The sequence below is a fragment of the Neovison vison genome, chromosome 11 (genome assembly GCF_020171115.1).
Source record: "Neovison vison isolate M4711 chromosome 11, ASM_NN_V1, whole genome shotgun sequence".
Lineage (NCBI taxonomy): Eukaryota > Metazoa > Chordata > Mammalia > Carnivora > Mustelidae > Neogale > Neogale vison.
Window position 1 is genome coordinate 93,040,183 of NC_058101.1, and position 17,320 is coordinate 93,057,502.

Here is a 17,320-nt window from a genome sequence, read left to right on the forward strand (position 1 = left end):
CTTGTTAGTGTCTTCTGAAGCTGCATTTTGCACTCATCTTTGATTTCTTTCCCTGTATTTCACTCATGGTTAAAATCTCATCCCTCTAAAAGATAATTACTCCCATAAATACAAACACACAGACACACAGAATTTGTGCCTGTTACTTAAGTTTAGACAACCATATAAGCATATCTCCTCTTAAAGACACTGGGAGCTCTTCAAAATACATGCATTAAATACTTGAAGAATATTATTCATCACAACTTTGCTAAATAGACTGTAACATCTATATAATATATAAATAACTCAGCTTCACTTCGTTATATCAAAATATAGCTTCAAATAACCTTTTAATTTCCCCCCAATCCCCGTGTATAGTATGGAGCTCTATTAAATAGAATCATTAACTTTCTTTCCAAATCAAATGGAGTTTCTAAAATATATAAAGAGGAACAGAATAAGCCATCCCAAATATGCCTCTTTTGGCATAAGGATTATTTTGAACACATTATTTTTAAGAAATAGCAGACACAATAAAGCACTGAAAAAACAGTAGTTACTTTCAAGATTTATAAACATAGTCTCCATTTGTAAGGGAATCTCCCTTCCTGTACCAGGAAGAAAGGATGACTGAAACTATAGAAACTCTTGTCAATAGAAGACACAGACTTAGTCCTTCATAACCTCTATACCCCTTTTTTACTGTGCTTTTCTTTGTAACCTCCCATAAAAGACTTCTTACATGTAGGAGGTATACGTTATTAATTTATTTTCCTATAAATCCGGAGATTGGGGCAGGATGATAGGTCTCAGCCAAGAACCCAGAAGGCTGTAAGGATAATTATTTTTCCTCCTCTACATATATTACCAATATCAGGGTTTTCTATGATCATGTTTCCAAGTTTGAAACTTTCTCTGAATATATATTTTTGCATTTCTCTTGTAACACTTTTATTTTGTACTATATTTTGATAACAAAATATTCATACGCATTGTACTCTAGTAGATCTCCTTGGGCATGGTCTATTTCCTGATTTTTGTTAAATTTCTATCATTCCTTTCTTTGTTGTATTTATAGTACCAGTGGTAGAAACTCTTTCATTGTTGTTTTTCTTACTATCTATCCAGTTGTTTGTTGATATATTAAGAAAGAGAAAACAAACACAAAATAGAGTCACTTGTGTTAGGCCCACATCATTAAATCAAAGCTTAATACCTAACTTAGAGTTTCAAACTCTCCCTGATCAACACTAGTAAAACAATCTGCTTGATAGCCTCCTGTTGTCCCCTACAGGAAGTTGATCTTCCAACAAAAAGCCACTTCTTGCTAGTAAATTCCTTATGTCATTCCTTTCTGCCTATAAGCCTTTCATTTTGTACAGTTTTTCGGGGCTTGTTTTTATCTGCTAGATGGGATGCTGCCCAATTTATGAACCATTAGATAAAGCTAATACAATCTTTAAAATTGACTCCGTTGAGTTTTGTTTTGTTTTTTAACAAGATCCTAAGAATTGTCTTTAGACAGCTTTTTAGTTAGTGTTTTCTATCTAAATTTTAAGTTTATTATATAACAGCCTATATTTTCTCATTTACTCATCTTAGCCCCTACTTTTTACTATGTGGAGTGATTCAATTGTTTATTTTATTCATGTTTCACTTCTTCAGGCTCCCAGCTGAAAATTTATTTTGTCAATATTCTTATAAATATAAATGCTAGAAATCCATCTATTGGCTCAAAAGAAAATTCATTTGTTCAAGGAATGAATATTGCACAAGAAAGTCAATACCTTTAACAGAGACAATAGTAGAGCTCACCATGTAACAACAAAGTCATTATCAGCTCTTTATCCTCAAAGCTGGTTCCCTTCATACATGTCATAAGGTATAAGTCCTCTTTCTTTAGCCATGACAACTTAAAAGTCACAAGACCAGAGAAGATAGAACTTTACCTTATTTTAGAATGAAAAATCTTTAGCTTCACTCAAATCAGATCAACTTATTTCACACATGTGTATCTTTAAATCACCCAAAAGTTTCAGTGTATGTAACATTTATTAAGAAAAGATGAGATATACGTGGAAGGAAGTGGTCAATTCCACTCAAATGAAATTGTGTAAGAGTGAGGAGTGGTTTCCCATGGAAAATTCAAGAGTTCCTTTTCTGGAAGAATAGTAGAACAGTACACTTCAAGAGTTTATTTTCTGGAAGTAAAGTAGAAAGTTACATTATTATTCCAGGATACTATGGTGCTTTTTTTTTTTTTTTCCCTTAAGATTGCATTTATTTATTTGACAGACAGACATCACAAGTAGGCAGGGGCAGTGGTGGGCGGGGGAAGCAGTCTCCCTGCCAAGCAGAGAGCCCAATGCTGGTCTTGATCCCAGCACCCTGGAATCATGACCTGAGCTGAAGGCAGAGGCTTTAACCCACCGAGCCAGTGACCCAGGCACCCCTACTGCAGTGCTTTTAAAACTGTTAAGGGATAGTTTCTTGAGGGCAAAGATTTTGTCTTGTTTGAATGCCATGTCAAAAACATTAAGTTGAATGAATTGTTTTATAACAGAAGAAGAGTGGTCCAGCTTTATACTACAGGCTTAATCTTTAAGACTTTTTTTCTCTTGCTATTGAAAACAGAAGCCCAGTTTCTAATTTCAGTATCCATTATCTTTCCAGAGTTTGTAGAGATTATGGTTAAGTTCACATACAAAAAAAAAAAAAAAAAAAAAAAAAAAAAAAAATTTCCTTTTCCTTCCCTTAACTGTGTTCTTTACTTTGTGACATGAGGAGAAGGGGTGGGTGGGTAAAGCTTACAGATTTGGTGTTCAGGTTTGGGAATTTATGCTAGACACATATATACACACATGTATTCAGGTATGTTCATTACTCTATGTCCATGTACAGATAGGTGGGTAGCTGGATATATACACCCAAATACCCTTCTACTTATTTTATTTAAGCTGCAGGCCTGAAAAAGTAAAGTGGTAAAAGTTCATTATTTATACAATGAAACAGTAGATAGTCTTTTTTCACATGACAAAAACCTTTTCAGTTCTTGTTCTATTTTTATATTTTTTTCCACTTTGCAAACTTTAAAAATATGAATTATTTTGATATTACAAGCTTCTTTATTTAAAAGTTCACAATAATTCTTTATCTAATTTAAAACTAGACTAAAATAATTTAATTATTTCAGCTAATTGATATATGCTACTTAATTCTAATACTATTTATAGTATAATCAAAATATATACCTGTTTCCATGTTTGTTTCTTTTTTAAATAAGTTCTACATCCAATATGGGGCTTGAACTCATGACCATGAGATCAAGAATCATGTGCTCTACTGACTGAGCCAGCCAGGTACCCTATCCATGTTCCATTTATTAATGCAAGCAAGGTTTCAACCACAGAGTAGGCTACAAATGACTTCTAGGTTATGCATTTGTGCAAGGAACACATTTCTGGATGAATTCTGATCATAGGCCCTGGTATTAAATTATGAACTAACCCTGAAGATTGTTAGACATACTTTAGTACTTGAAAATTATAGGTCAGTATATATATCCCCTCCAAATCTACCTACTTGTTTCAGTGATCTGGTACATTGAATTATATACAATAGGTTCCTTCTAAAGCTATACAGAAATATTAAACATGTAAATTGATATAGAAGAAAACTTAATGTATTTAGTATTTCTAGCTAGAATTTAATATTAGGAAACATATACTTTCTTTAAATTATCCAGGAGACTCATTTTTATTCACAGGTAACAGGAAATTATTTCTGACAGAAAACTTGATCTAAACCAGGATTGTACGATTTTTCCAGTTGGCATAGTAAAGAAGGAATAAATTTCCATAGAGTGAGTTCATTATGACTAACTTTACAGCCTACTGGTAGATTTATGTTATACTATATGAATGTTTTTTTGACAAGTTTCAACTTTTAAAACATGTTATATAAATCATTAATACCAAATTCCCCTCTAAATTTTTACAACAACCTGTTGGTTACAATAGGACTCATTATTTTGATTTGATAATGCTATAGAAGAGTGTTCTCCCCCAGGATTATATTTTACTTTCAGTACAGAATTGATATTTACAGTAAGTGTTTTCAGATCAAAAATGCCATCCTTAAGAAGCAGCTAGAGATGCTAGTGGAATATAAGAATCCTGAGCTCCTTGGTCCCACAACTACATGTATGTAACCAACTCTGAAAATGATCTAAAGAATGGCAGAACAGATTTTCCATGGCTAGTCATAGAGAAAGGGCCATCCTGAAAAGGATAGGAGAGGCAGAGAAGTGGTCAGAATCCATGCTTCTCACATGACTAACCACAAACAGGAGAGAGATCCCAAGAACAGAGAAATAAGGGGACCATGCTCCACACCAAGCACCTGACTGTGGGGACTGCCACTGGTAACACAAGTCCCTATAATATCTAGTTTTGAAAATCAATGGGACTTAACTCCAAGAGATCCAAAGCAATATAAAACTGAGTACTTCCCCTTAGAAAGCCAGCAAACTGAAACCAATTAGCAATAATCGCGCCTCGGATAAACCTCATTGGCTACGATACTGCCACTGCGCAAAGCTGAAACCAAAGCAATACAGAAAAAGCAGTTTGAAAAGTGCCACGGTTATACATGAAGTAGATTTATACATTAATCTTAGATTCTGTGCTTGAGGTGGCAGGGATTTGCAGGGGATCTCTCTAGGAACCAAAGTGATGAGTGGTGTCATTTTCTCACCATCACTCAAACTAAGTAGCTGGACTTACAGAAGCCAGTTCTAAAAATCTCAAAATACTTTGTCATCAATGTGTGTCCCACCTGGCATTCCCCTGCAGACCTACCCTACTAAACCTTCCCACCTAGGCAGGCATTCCTCCAACAAACTCCTACCCAGTAGGCAGCCTCAGTCAGAAGTTGCACCATTACAAAGAGACTCCTGCCCGGGTAAGTGGTAGGGGGTGGAGTGGGGTATGCGGAGATCTCCACACACCAGCACACTTGGAAGTCCTGCAGCTGGTTTTCTTAGCTGACTGCACAGAGACGTAAGCCCTATCCTCCTGTATGCTTCCAACTGTGTCAAAACAAACTGTAGACAGCTTGGTTGAGTGCCAACCCTATCTACCAAGAGGGCTGTGGCCAATATAGTCAGGTCTCTCAAGAGGACAGGGAGAAAACCCTGCCCAGCGCACCCACAACAGGCAAAACAGGTCATTGCAGATTGAACAGAAAGCAACTGTGGCTCATCATAGCAGGAGGGCACATGGAGTGGGGACATTCCAGGAGTGCCTGGCTCTAGTGACAGTAGGGATTGTGTTATAGGGCACTGCAGGACCTCTTCTATATAAGGCCAGGACTTTCAAGACCAGGCAATATAGCTGGCCTAACCTAACATATAGAAAGAAACACAGAGTTCAACAAAATCATGAGATTGAGGAATATGTCCCAAATGTAAGAACAAGACAAAATAATGGAAAAAAAAAGAGCTAAATGAAATAGAGATAGGCAAGATGCCTGATAAAGAATTCAAAGTAATGGTCATAAAGACACTCAGAAAACTTGAGATAAGTGGATAATCTCAAGGAATACTTTAATGAAGGGATATATAGATTATTAAAAAAGAAGAACCAGGTAAAGTTGAGAATACAATAAATGAAATGAAAAATCCATTAGATGGAATTGAAGCTGATTAGAGGATGCAGAAGAATATATCAGCAATCTGGAAGGCACAGCAATGTAAAGTACTCAAGGTAAACAGGTAAAAGAAAAAGGGAATTTTAAAAAGTGAGACTACGTTAAAAGATCTCTGGGATAACATCAAGCAAATTAACATTCACACTGTAAAGGTCCCAGAAGAAGAGATAGAGAAGGAGGCAGAAAATGTACTTGAAGAAATAATAGCTGAAAACTTTTCTAACCTGGGGAAGAAAACAGATATCCAAGTCCAAGAAGCAAAGAGGACCCCAAACATAACAAACTTGATTAGGCCCACACCAAGATACATAATAACATATTAAAATGCCAAAGATTAAAGATAAAGAGAGTCTTAGAGCAGTAAGAGAGAAACACCATTTTAAGTACAAGGGAAACCCCATGAGGTCATCTGCTGATTTTTCAGCAAAAACTTTGAAGTGGCAAGAGATATTCAAAGTCATGGATTGATGGGGGTAGGGGGACTACAACAAAGAATACAATACATGGCAATGTTATCATTCTGAAATGTAGAGAAAAAGAGTTTCCTAGACAAATACAAGTTAAAGGAGTTCATTACCACCAAATCAGTCTTATAAGAAGTGTTAAGGGAATTTTAAAGTAGAATAAAAAATCCATAACTAGAAGAAAATTATAGAAGGAAAAAATTCACAGCCAAATGCATAGAGTAAAGGTAGTAGATTAATTACTTATAGAGCCAGTATGGGGTTAAAACACAAGGGCAGTGAAATTAGTTACATCTACTAACGTTACTTAAGTGATATATAACTAAAAAAAAAAAAGACATGATATACATAAAATAATGGATGGGAGAGTAAAAAGAACGTGTTCTTAAAATAAGTATGAACTTAAGCAAATATCAGTAAACTGATTTAAAATAGGATATTATATACAAATCCAAAAGTTACCAAAAATCAAAAATTTATAATAAATACAACAAAAAAAGAGAAAGGATTTTGAGCATAACACTAATGTCATCAAACAACAAAGAAAGCAAGGGAAAAACAAAGGAACAGAAAAGCACTACAGAAAACAACCAGTAGCAATCAACAAAGTGACAGTAAGTACATATGTATCAATAATTACTTTAAATGAAAATTTATTAAATGTTCCAATGAAACGACATAGGGTGATAGAATGGATAGAAAAGCAAGACCCATCTACATGTTGACTATAAGAGACTTCAGATCAAAAGACACATAAATACTCAAAATGAAAGGATAGGAAAATATTCCATGCAAGAGGAAGTGACAAAAAAAAATAATAAGCCAGTGTAGCAATAATTATATCAGACAAATAGAGCATAAAACAGACTATTGCAAGAGACAAAGAAATGAATTATATGATGATAAACAGATCAATCCATCAAGAAAATATAACAAATATAAATATCTACACAGCCAGCATAGGAACACCAAAACACATAAAGCAAATATTAAAAGACAAAGGAAGAAATTGACAATAATATGATAGTAGGAGGGAAATTTAACACCCTAATTACATGAATTGATTGATCATTCAGACAGAAAATCAACAACAAAACAATGGCTTTGAATGACACATTAGAGTAGATGGACCTAACAGATCTATAAGAACATTCCATTCAAAAATAGCAAGATATATATATATTTTCCAAGTGTGCAGGGGACATTCTCCAGGATAGATGACATTAGGCCACAAAACAAGTCTCAGTGAATTTAAGAAGACTAAAATCATATCAAGGTTTTTTTTTTTCCCAACCATAGTGATATAAAATTAAAAATCAATTATAAGAAAAAACACAAACACATGGAGGCTAGTAGACAAATCAATAAATCAATAGAGAAATCAAACAGGAAATTAAAAAATACATGGCGATAAATATGAAGACACATTTCAAAATCTTTGACATGCAGCAAAAGTGGTTTAATAAGAAAGTTTATAGTAATAAGTTATACCTCAAGAAACAAAAATTTGAAATGAACAATCTAACCTTACACCTAAAAGAACTAGAATAAAAAGAATAAGCAGATCCTAAAGCTAGCAAAATAAAAGTTAGAGCAAATATGTGTCATGAAAATTTTTAAAAAGTAGAAAAGATATCAATGAAATAAAGCTGATTCTTTGAAAAAATGAAGAAATTTAATTAGCCTTTATACAGAGTCATCTAAGAAAAATAGAAAGAAAGAACTCAAAATCAGAAACAGAGGGAAATAAACAACACCCCAGAAATACACAGAACTAGAAGACTATAATACTGTAAGGGAATACCATTAACAATTATACACCAAACTGTAGAACCTAGAAGAAATGGATAAGTTCCTAGAAACAATCTTCCAAAGTTGATATAGGAACCAGTAGAAAATTTGAACAGTCTGGTTACTTGTAATAAAATTGAATCAGTTATCAAGAAACCACAAATAAAATGCCAGAACCAAATGGTTTCACAGGTCAATTCTACCAAACATTGAAAGAAATCATATTATCTGTTATTCTCAAACTATTTACAAAAAATAGAAGAATGAAAATTTCCAAATTCGTTATATAAGGCCTGCAGTTACCCTATGCCAAAACCAAAGACTACATCAAAAGAAAACTATATGCCAATATCACTGATGAACATAAATACAAAAATCCTCAACAAAATATTAACAAAGTAAATTAAATTCAACAATACAATACAAGGGGGATGCAATAGTGGTTCAATATTGGCAAATCAATGTGATAAATCGCATTAACGGAGCAAGGATAAAAACCATATGATCATTTCAATAGATACTGGAAATCATTTGATCAAGTATAACATCTGTTCATGATAAAAACTTTCAATGGATAGAGAAAGAACACACAACATAATAAATATCATAAATGAAACACTTACAGCTAACACCATACTTAACAGTGAAAAACTGAAAGCTTCCTCTAAGATCAAGAACAAGAAAAAGATGTCCACTCTTGCCCCTTTGATTCAACATAGTACTGGAAATCCTAGCTCTAGAAATCAGGCAAGAAAAAAAAATAACAAATTGGTAAGCAGGAAGTAAATATCACTATATGCAGGTGACATAATACCATATGTAAAAACTTTCCCTTACACCATACACAAAGATAAACTCAAAATGGATAAAAGACCTCAATGTGAGGCAAGAATATTTCAGAATCCTAGAGAACATCGGCAGTAATCTCTTTGACATGAGCCAAAGAAACTACTTTCAAGACACATCTCCAAAGGCAAAGGAAACAATTTACAGATAAAGAAAGTGAGACATAGGGGATAAACTGCCAAATATCACCTATTTGGAGGTAGACATGAGGTTTGACCTCAGATAACTGCCAAAGTTCAAATCTGTTGAAGTATTGCAACACACGTAAGCCAAATTCAGTCTGGAAACAGGCCTTTGTTCATAATATACCTGTGTATAGATTTCCATAATTATAATATAGCACAGGTGGCAAATAATGAAAGCCCCTATTCTCTAATACATCAAATACTGTTAGTCTACATATGATATGTATATGTTTCCAGATTATTTAATTTTTCATCTTTCTTCCAGTTGTTCCATCTTTCACTTGTAACTAATACTCAATTCAAGAACAGCAATATATTGAGGATATTGGGTAAAATATTAAAAAAAAAAAAATTTTTCAGGGTCCAAAAAAAGGAAAAGTGTTATTCCTCCTTTCCCATTTGCTGGGGAGTTTATATACTGAGTTTATTTTACAAATCTTTATAAATATGGACCACAATTTTACTAATTATAATAACTTCATATTTTAGAATTTTAAAATTAATTTTGCTAAATACATTTTAAGATATATGCTTCATTAACTTATTTAGGTTATCTTTAATGTCCTACCATTTAATTAGGATTCTTTAATGTGGTATTAGTCTATGTCTTTCTGACTTATGTAACTTGGAATTTTACCCTCTAGCTCCATCTATTTCCCTGAAAATGACAATATCTCATTTTTTTTTCAAAAAAAACTTTTTTAATTGCCAATTCATATTTTTTAATTATTTATTTCAGGGGTACAGGTCTGTAATTCATCAGTCTTACACAACTCACAGCATTCACATTAGAAGATACCCTCCCCAATGTCTATTACCCAGTCACCCCATCCCTCCCCACCCTCCCACCCAACACCCCTCCAGCAACCATCAGTTTGTTTCCTGAGATGAAGAGTCTCTTATGGTTTGTTTCCTGCTCTGGTTTCATCTTGTTTCATTTTTTCCCTCTCTTCGCCTATGATCCTCTGTCTTGTTTCTCAAATTCCTCATATTAGTGAGATGATATGATAATTGCCTTTTTCTGATTGATTTGTTTCATTTAGCACAATACCTCTAGTTCCATCCACATCATTGCAAATGACAAGATTTCAGGGTTTTTTGATGGCTGCATAGTATTTCAGTGTGTGTGTGTGTGTGTGCATGTGCGTGTGTGTGTATGCATATATGCATGTGATATATATCACATCTTCTTTATCCATTCATCTGTTGGTGGACATCTAGACTCTTTCCATATTTTGGCTATTGTGGACATTGCTGCTATAAACTTTAAGGTGCACATGCCCCTTTGGATCACATCACTTGTATCTTCAAGGATGAATAATAATCCTCTGTGTGTGTGTGTGTGTGTGTGTGTATACACCTACCACATCTTCTTTATCTAGCCATCAGTTGATGGATACTTAGACTTTTTCCAGTTTGTTGTTATAAATAATGCTACTGTAAACATAGGGGTGCATGTATCCCTTTGAATTAGTATTTTGTATTTTGGAGGTAAATACACTGTAGTGTGATTACTGGAGCATAGGGTAGTTTAATTTTTAACTTTTTAAAGAAACCCATTCTATTTTCCAGAATGGCTGCACCACTTTTCTTTGCCATCAACTGTCCAAAAGGATTCCTCTTTATCCACGTGTTCACCAACATTTTTTTTTTCTTGTGTTTTAGATCTTAGCTATTCTGGGAGGTGTGAGGTGGTATCTCATTGTAGTTTTTATTTATTTATTTATTTATTTATTTATTTATTTGACAGAGAGTGAGAGAGAGCACAAGCAGGCAGAGCAGCAGGCATGAGGGAGAGGGAGAAGCAGGCACCTTGCCAAGCAAGGAGCCCGACATGGGGTTTGATCCTAGGACCCTGGGATCATGACCTGAGCCGAAGGCAGTTGCCTAACCAACTGAGCCACCGAGGTACCCCCCTCTCATTGTAGTTTTTATTTGCATTTCCTTGATGAATGATGTTGAGCATATTTACATGTATCTGTTGACAGCTGGATGTCTTTTTTTTTTTTAAGATTTTATTATTTGGGGGCACCTGGGTGGCTCAGTGGGTTAAAGCCTCTGCCTTCAGCTCAGGTCATGATCCCAGGGTCCTGGGATCGAGCCCCACATCAGACTCTCTGCTTGGCAGGGAACATGCTCCCCTTCCTCTCTCTGCCTGTCTCTCTGCCTACTTGTGGTCTCTGTCAAATAAATAAATAAAATCTTTTAAAAAGAAGATTTTATTTTTTGTCAGGGAGAGAGAGAGAACAAACAAGCAGGGGAAGTGGCAGGTAAAGAGAAAAGCAGGCTCCTCGCTGAACAAGGAACACAGTGTGGGACTCAATTCCATGACCCTGGGATCCTGACATGAGCTGAAGGTAGATGCTTAACCAAATGAGCCACCCACGTGTCCTACGATGTCTTCTTTAGAGAAATGTCTGTTCATGACTTCTACCCATATTTAATTGGATTGTTTGCTTTTGGGGTGTTGAGTTTTTGAAGTTCTTCATAGATTTAGGATACTAACACTTTACCTCATATGTCATCTTGTCCCATTTCAGAGGTTGCCCTGTAGTTTTGTTGATTATTTCCTTCATCACACAAGAAAAAAAATATACAGTGGAAAAAAGACAGTCTCTTCAATAAATGGTGCTGGGAAAACTGGACAGCTATGTGTAGAAGAATGAAATTTGACCATTCTCTTGAACCATACACAAAGATAAACTTGATATAGATAAAAGATCTCAGTGTGAGGCAAGAATCCATCAGAATCCTAGAGGAGAACATAGGCGGTATACTCTTCAACATCGGCCACAGAAACTTCTTTCAAGATATGTCTACAAAGGCAAAAGAAACAAAAGTGAAAATGAACTTTGGGGACTTCATCAAGATCAAAAGCTTCTGCACAGAAAAGGGAACAGTCAAGAAAACAAAGAGGCAATCCACGGAATGGGAAAGTTATTCACAAATGACACGACAGACAAAGGACTGATATCCAAGATCTATAAAGAACTCCTGAAACTCAACACCCACAAAACAGATAATCATGTCAAAAAATGGACAGAAGACATGAACAGACACTTCTCCAAAGAAGACATACAAATGGCTAACAGACATATGAAAAAAATGTTTATTATCATTAGCCATCAGGGAGATTCAAATCAAAACCACATTGAGATACCACCTTACACCAGTTAGAATAACCAAAATTAACAAGACAGTAAACAACAGGTGTTGGAGAGGATGTGGAGAAAGGAGAGCCCTCTTACATTGTTGGTGGGAATGCAAGTTGGTGCAGCCTCTTTGGAAAACAGCATGGAGGTTCCTTAAGAAATTAAAAATAGAGCTACCCTATGACCCTGCAATTGCACTACTGGGTATTTACCCCAAAGATATTAATATAGTGAAAAGAATGGACATCAGTACTCCAATGTTCATAGCAGCAATGGCCACAGTCACCAAACTGTGGAAAGAACCAAGATGCCCTTCAACAGATGAATGGGTAAAGAAGATATGGTTCATATATACAATGGATTATTATGCCTCCATCAGAAAAGATGGATACCCAACTTTTGTATCAACATGTACGGGACTGGAAGAGATTATGCTGAGTGAAATAAGTCAAGCAGAGAAAGTCAATTATTATATGGTTTCACTTACTTGTGGAGCATAAGGAATAACATGGAGAACATTGGGAGATGGAGGGGAGAAGTGAGTTGGGGGAAATTGGATGGGAGATGAACCATGAGAGACTGTGGACTCTGAGAAACAAACTGAGGGTTTTGGAGTGGAGAGGGGTGGGGGGATGGGTGATCCTGGTGGTGGGTATAAGGAAGGAACATATTGCATGGACCACTGGATGTGATGCATAAACAATGAATGCTGGAACACTGATAAGAAATGAAATAAAATGAAAACAAACAAATAAATAAATAAATAAATATGACAATAAAGACTTAATTAAAATTCATTAGAATTACTACATAATTTAGTAAAGTTGCAGGATAAAAATTAATATGCAGAAATTGATTGCATTTCTTTTTTTTTTAAGATTTTATTTATTTATTTGACAGAGATCACAAGTAGGCAGAGAGGCAGGCAGAGAGAGAGAGAGAGGAGGAAGCAGGCTCCTCCTGAGCAGAGAATCTGATGCGGGGCTCAATCCCAGGACATGGGATCATGACCTGAGCCGACGGCAGAAGCTTTAACTCACTGAGTCACACGGGCACCCCTGGTTACATTTCTATATACTACAATCAAGTGGAAAATCAAGAAAGCAATCTCATTTACAATTGCACCAAAAAGAATGGAATGCTTAAGAATAAACTGAATCAAGTAGATGGAAGAACTATGCACTGAAAACTATAAGATATTGCTGAAAGAACTTAAAGAAGACATAAACAAATAGAAGGATATATAATACTCATGGATTGGAAGAACGTTAAAATGCCCATACTACCCAGAGGAATCTACCATTTCAATGTACTCTCTATCAAAATACCAACATATTTTTTTCACAGAACTAAAATGATTCTAAAATTTATAAGTAACTATAGAAGACCCAGAAGAGCCAAAGTAAATTTGAGAAGGAAGAAGAAACCTAGAGGTATCACAATCTCAGATTTCATGATGTCTACAAAGCTATGGTAATCAAAAACAATATGGTACTGACCATGGTCGGGGGGCGGGGTGAGGATGTGGAGGAAGAAAGAAAAAAGAAAAACAATAACAATAATAACAACAACAACAAAAAAGGCCCAAACAGATCGATGGAAACTGATAGAAAGTCCAATATGAAATCTATTCATTTGGCCAAATAATATATGACAAAGAAAGCAAGAATATTCAATGGGGAAAACAGGAAAACAAAAGCAAAAATAAATTGCTGGGGGAAATAAATAAATAAATAAATAAATAAATTACTGGGGCTACACCAAAGGCAACCATACACACACACATACACACACACACACACACACACACACACACACACACACAAAGGAAAGCTACTAAATGGAAGAAGATGCTTGCAAATAATATATCTGATAAAATATTAATATCCAATATATAGAAATGACTTACACATCTTAATTCACACCTCAAAAAAAAAAATCAGTCTGATCAATAATGTGCAGAGAACCCGAATGGACACTTTTCCAAAGAAAACATACAGATGGTCCACAGACACATGACAGATACTCAACAACACAGGCATCAGGGAAATACTAATAAAAACCACAATGAGTGAGGTCACTTCACCTCAATCAAAATTACTAGTCCCAAAAGACAACAAATAACAAATGTTGTCGAGAAGGTAGGGAAAAGGGAACACTGTATGCTATTGGTGGGAATGTAAATTGGTGCAGTCACTTTGGAAACAGTATGAAATTTTCCCAAAAAGTTAACAAAAATATTATATGATCCAGGTGTGCTTGGGTGGATTAGTAGGTTAAGCCTCTGTCTTCACCTCAGGTCATGGTTTCATGGTCCTGGGATTGAGGCCCACATTGGGCTCTCTGCTCAGCGGGGAGTCTGCTTCCCCTTTCTCTCTGCCTACTTGTGATCTCTCTCCTCTCTCAAGTAAATAAATAAAATCTTTTAAAAAATATTATACGATCCAGTAATTTCACCACTTACTTACCCAAGGAAAATAAAAACATGAATTTGAAAATTTATACACTCTTTTATTCATTTTAGCACTATTTACAATAGCCAAAGGTTGAAACAACTCAAGTGTCCATTGACAGATGAATAAAGAAATGCTGTAGGGGCACCTGGGTGGCTCAGTCAGTTAGGCATCTGCCTTTGGCTCAGGTCATGATCTCAGGATCTTGGGATCGAGCCCTTTGTTGGGCTTCCTTCTCCATGTGTAGCCTGCCCCTCCCCCTACTTGTATACTCTCTGTGGCTAATTAATTAATTAATTGATTGATTTTTTAAAAGTGCTGTATGTCTGTGAACATATACGTATATATCCAATGGAATATTACTCAGCTATAAAAAATGAGATCTTGACATTTGCTACAAGTTGAATGGACCTTTAAAGTATTATGCTAAGTAAAATACGATCAAAGAAAATTACTGCATGATTTATATGTTACACCTGAGAAAGAAATAAGCAAACAAATAAAAAATCAAAACAGACTCTTGAATACAGAGAAATGATTGTTGTCAGAAGGGAGGTGGGTGAAAGATGGGAAAATGGTAAAGAAGATTAAGAGGTACAATTTTCTAATTATAAAATAAGTCATGGAGATGTATATAACACAGGGAATATACTAAAAATATTGTAATAGTGTTTTTTGTAACACAGCAAGCATTGAATAACAGAATTTTTAACTGCTATGCTATACATCTGAAATATAACATTATAATTATACTTTAAAAATCAAATATCTCATCTGATTATTCACTTCTGTGAGATGCCAATTCCTATGGGGACTCACTATGACCAAACTTCATTGCTTCGAGATTGTCACTTCTATCCTTTCAGACCCAGGAGCTATATGGACTATCCTTTCAGGCTGAAGGTTCTCTTTTATTTATTTATTTATTTATTTATTTGACAGAGAGAGATCACAGTAGGCAGAGAGGCAGGCAGAGAGAGGGGAAGGGAAGCAGGCCCCTGCCGAGCAGAGAGCCCGATGCGGGACTCGATCCCAGGACCCTGAGATCACGACCTGAGCCGAAGGCAGCGGCTTAACCCACTGAGCCACCCAGGCGCCCATACTGAGTAAATAATTGTAAAATTAATCTATTTGTACTTCTGGCTACATTAGAAATTTGTGAGGAAGCTGATAAAGATAAATAAAAAAAAACAAAAGAAAATATTGGTAGAGTATAGCTAATTTTTTAGGAGTGTAAAAATAGAATTTCTGAATTCAATGTATGATACTGAAAGAGTAAAGTGACTGGGATGCCTGGTGGCTCAGTCAGTTGAGCATCCGACTCTTGATTTCCCCTTCAGTCATGATCTCAGGGTTGTGAGCCCACGTGGGGCTCTGCACCCAGAAGAGTCTCTTTGTCCCTCTCCTTCCTCTTCCCCCACTTGCTTTCTCTCTCTAATAAATAAAATAGTTTTTAAAAAGTGTGAGTAATAGTCATTAATAGTCATATTACTCATATAGTCACAATAGTCACATGTAAGTGACTAATACCTTGCTTGGTTGACTGAAAACTATTCAGTGTATATTAATTTATGATACAGGTTCTTACTTTGTATAATATATACAAAGAAATGCAAATTTCTACAAAGATAGGGATACTAAAGTGTCTGTATTCTATGTAACTTACTTCAACATCATCCATAAGAGCTAGATTATTACAAGTTATTGCACGGTTCATGGGTTACCAAAATATTAGCACTGCTGGAATGTTCTGTAGAGACTGTTCTCTAAAGACAAGTTATGATGGTATCACCATTGGTCACCTGATCTCAATAATGGCAATAGAATATAGGACAGAGAGGGTCAATAGAAGTTCTGTACCACATTATTCTGTCCTGGGGAAGCCAATAGCAAAGATTAACCTACTGGCTTCCTATAGAGACTCAATGTCCAAACCTTCTGTTGTGTATGCCAAAGATATGTACAACTGAAAAGATGAGTCCCATTGAGAACATTTTTTTGTCAGGATATACAAGGTCTGTATAAATTGAGTAGGTTAAAAATGGTGATAAATAGATGTATACAGTAACTAATAGAGAATATGTAATTGTTTATTTAAAAAATGCAAGTCTGAGGTTAAAAAAAATTGCACCTTTAACATAATACAGAAACAGCTCATGTGATTTTCCCTTATATCATATTTTTCCAAATAAAGTTAATACTAAGATATAAAAGAATTTTTTAGCTAAGGGAATACCTATTAGATTTACAAAAATATTGAAACTCCCTGTTATGACTTATGTGTCCTGACAGGGGTGGACTTGTTCCCCCCTTTGCTGTGTTCTAGCCAAGGGCCATTTTGTTTTCATCTGCAATATATTTATTAGATTTCTCCTAATCCTGGATATCCATTGTCATAGAATTCTGTTCTCATATCTACACGTGTTTGACTTCTTCTTAATATCCATCCTAATGTCACTTCTTTCTCGAGACCAACCTTGAGTTGACCAATTAAAAATTTCCATCATCAATCTATCATTTTCCCATATTTTTATGTTCTCATAGTATTTATCACTATCTGAAATATCAATTTATCTATTTAAATGCCAGTATGCCCTCCTCTCCCAATTTAAGTATTATAAGAGCAGATATTCACTGCTGTAACATCAGCTTTAGGACATAATGGCGTAAGACACATAGTGGGTGCTTAATAAAAATCATTAATATGTGCAAATCATGAGTTACAGGCTATTTTTTTA

The 17,320-nt window shown here is 35.2% G+C and overlaps 1 non-coding gene across 1 annotated transcript; it reads right to left on the minus strand.

The window, feature by feature from the left end:
• Positions 1-4,441: 4,441 nt before the first annotated feature.
• LOC122890643 lies at positions 4,442-4,582 on the minus strand. Its single transcript, XR_006381112.1, has one exon. It is a non-coding gene; the product is annotated as a U4 spliceosomal RNA (small nuclear RNA).
• Between the last annotated feature and the right edge of the window lie 12,738 nt (positions 4,583-17,320).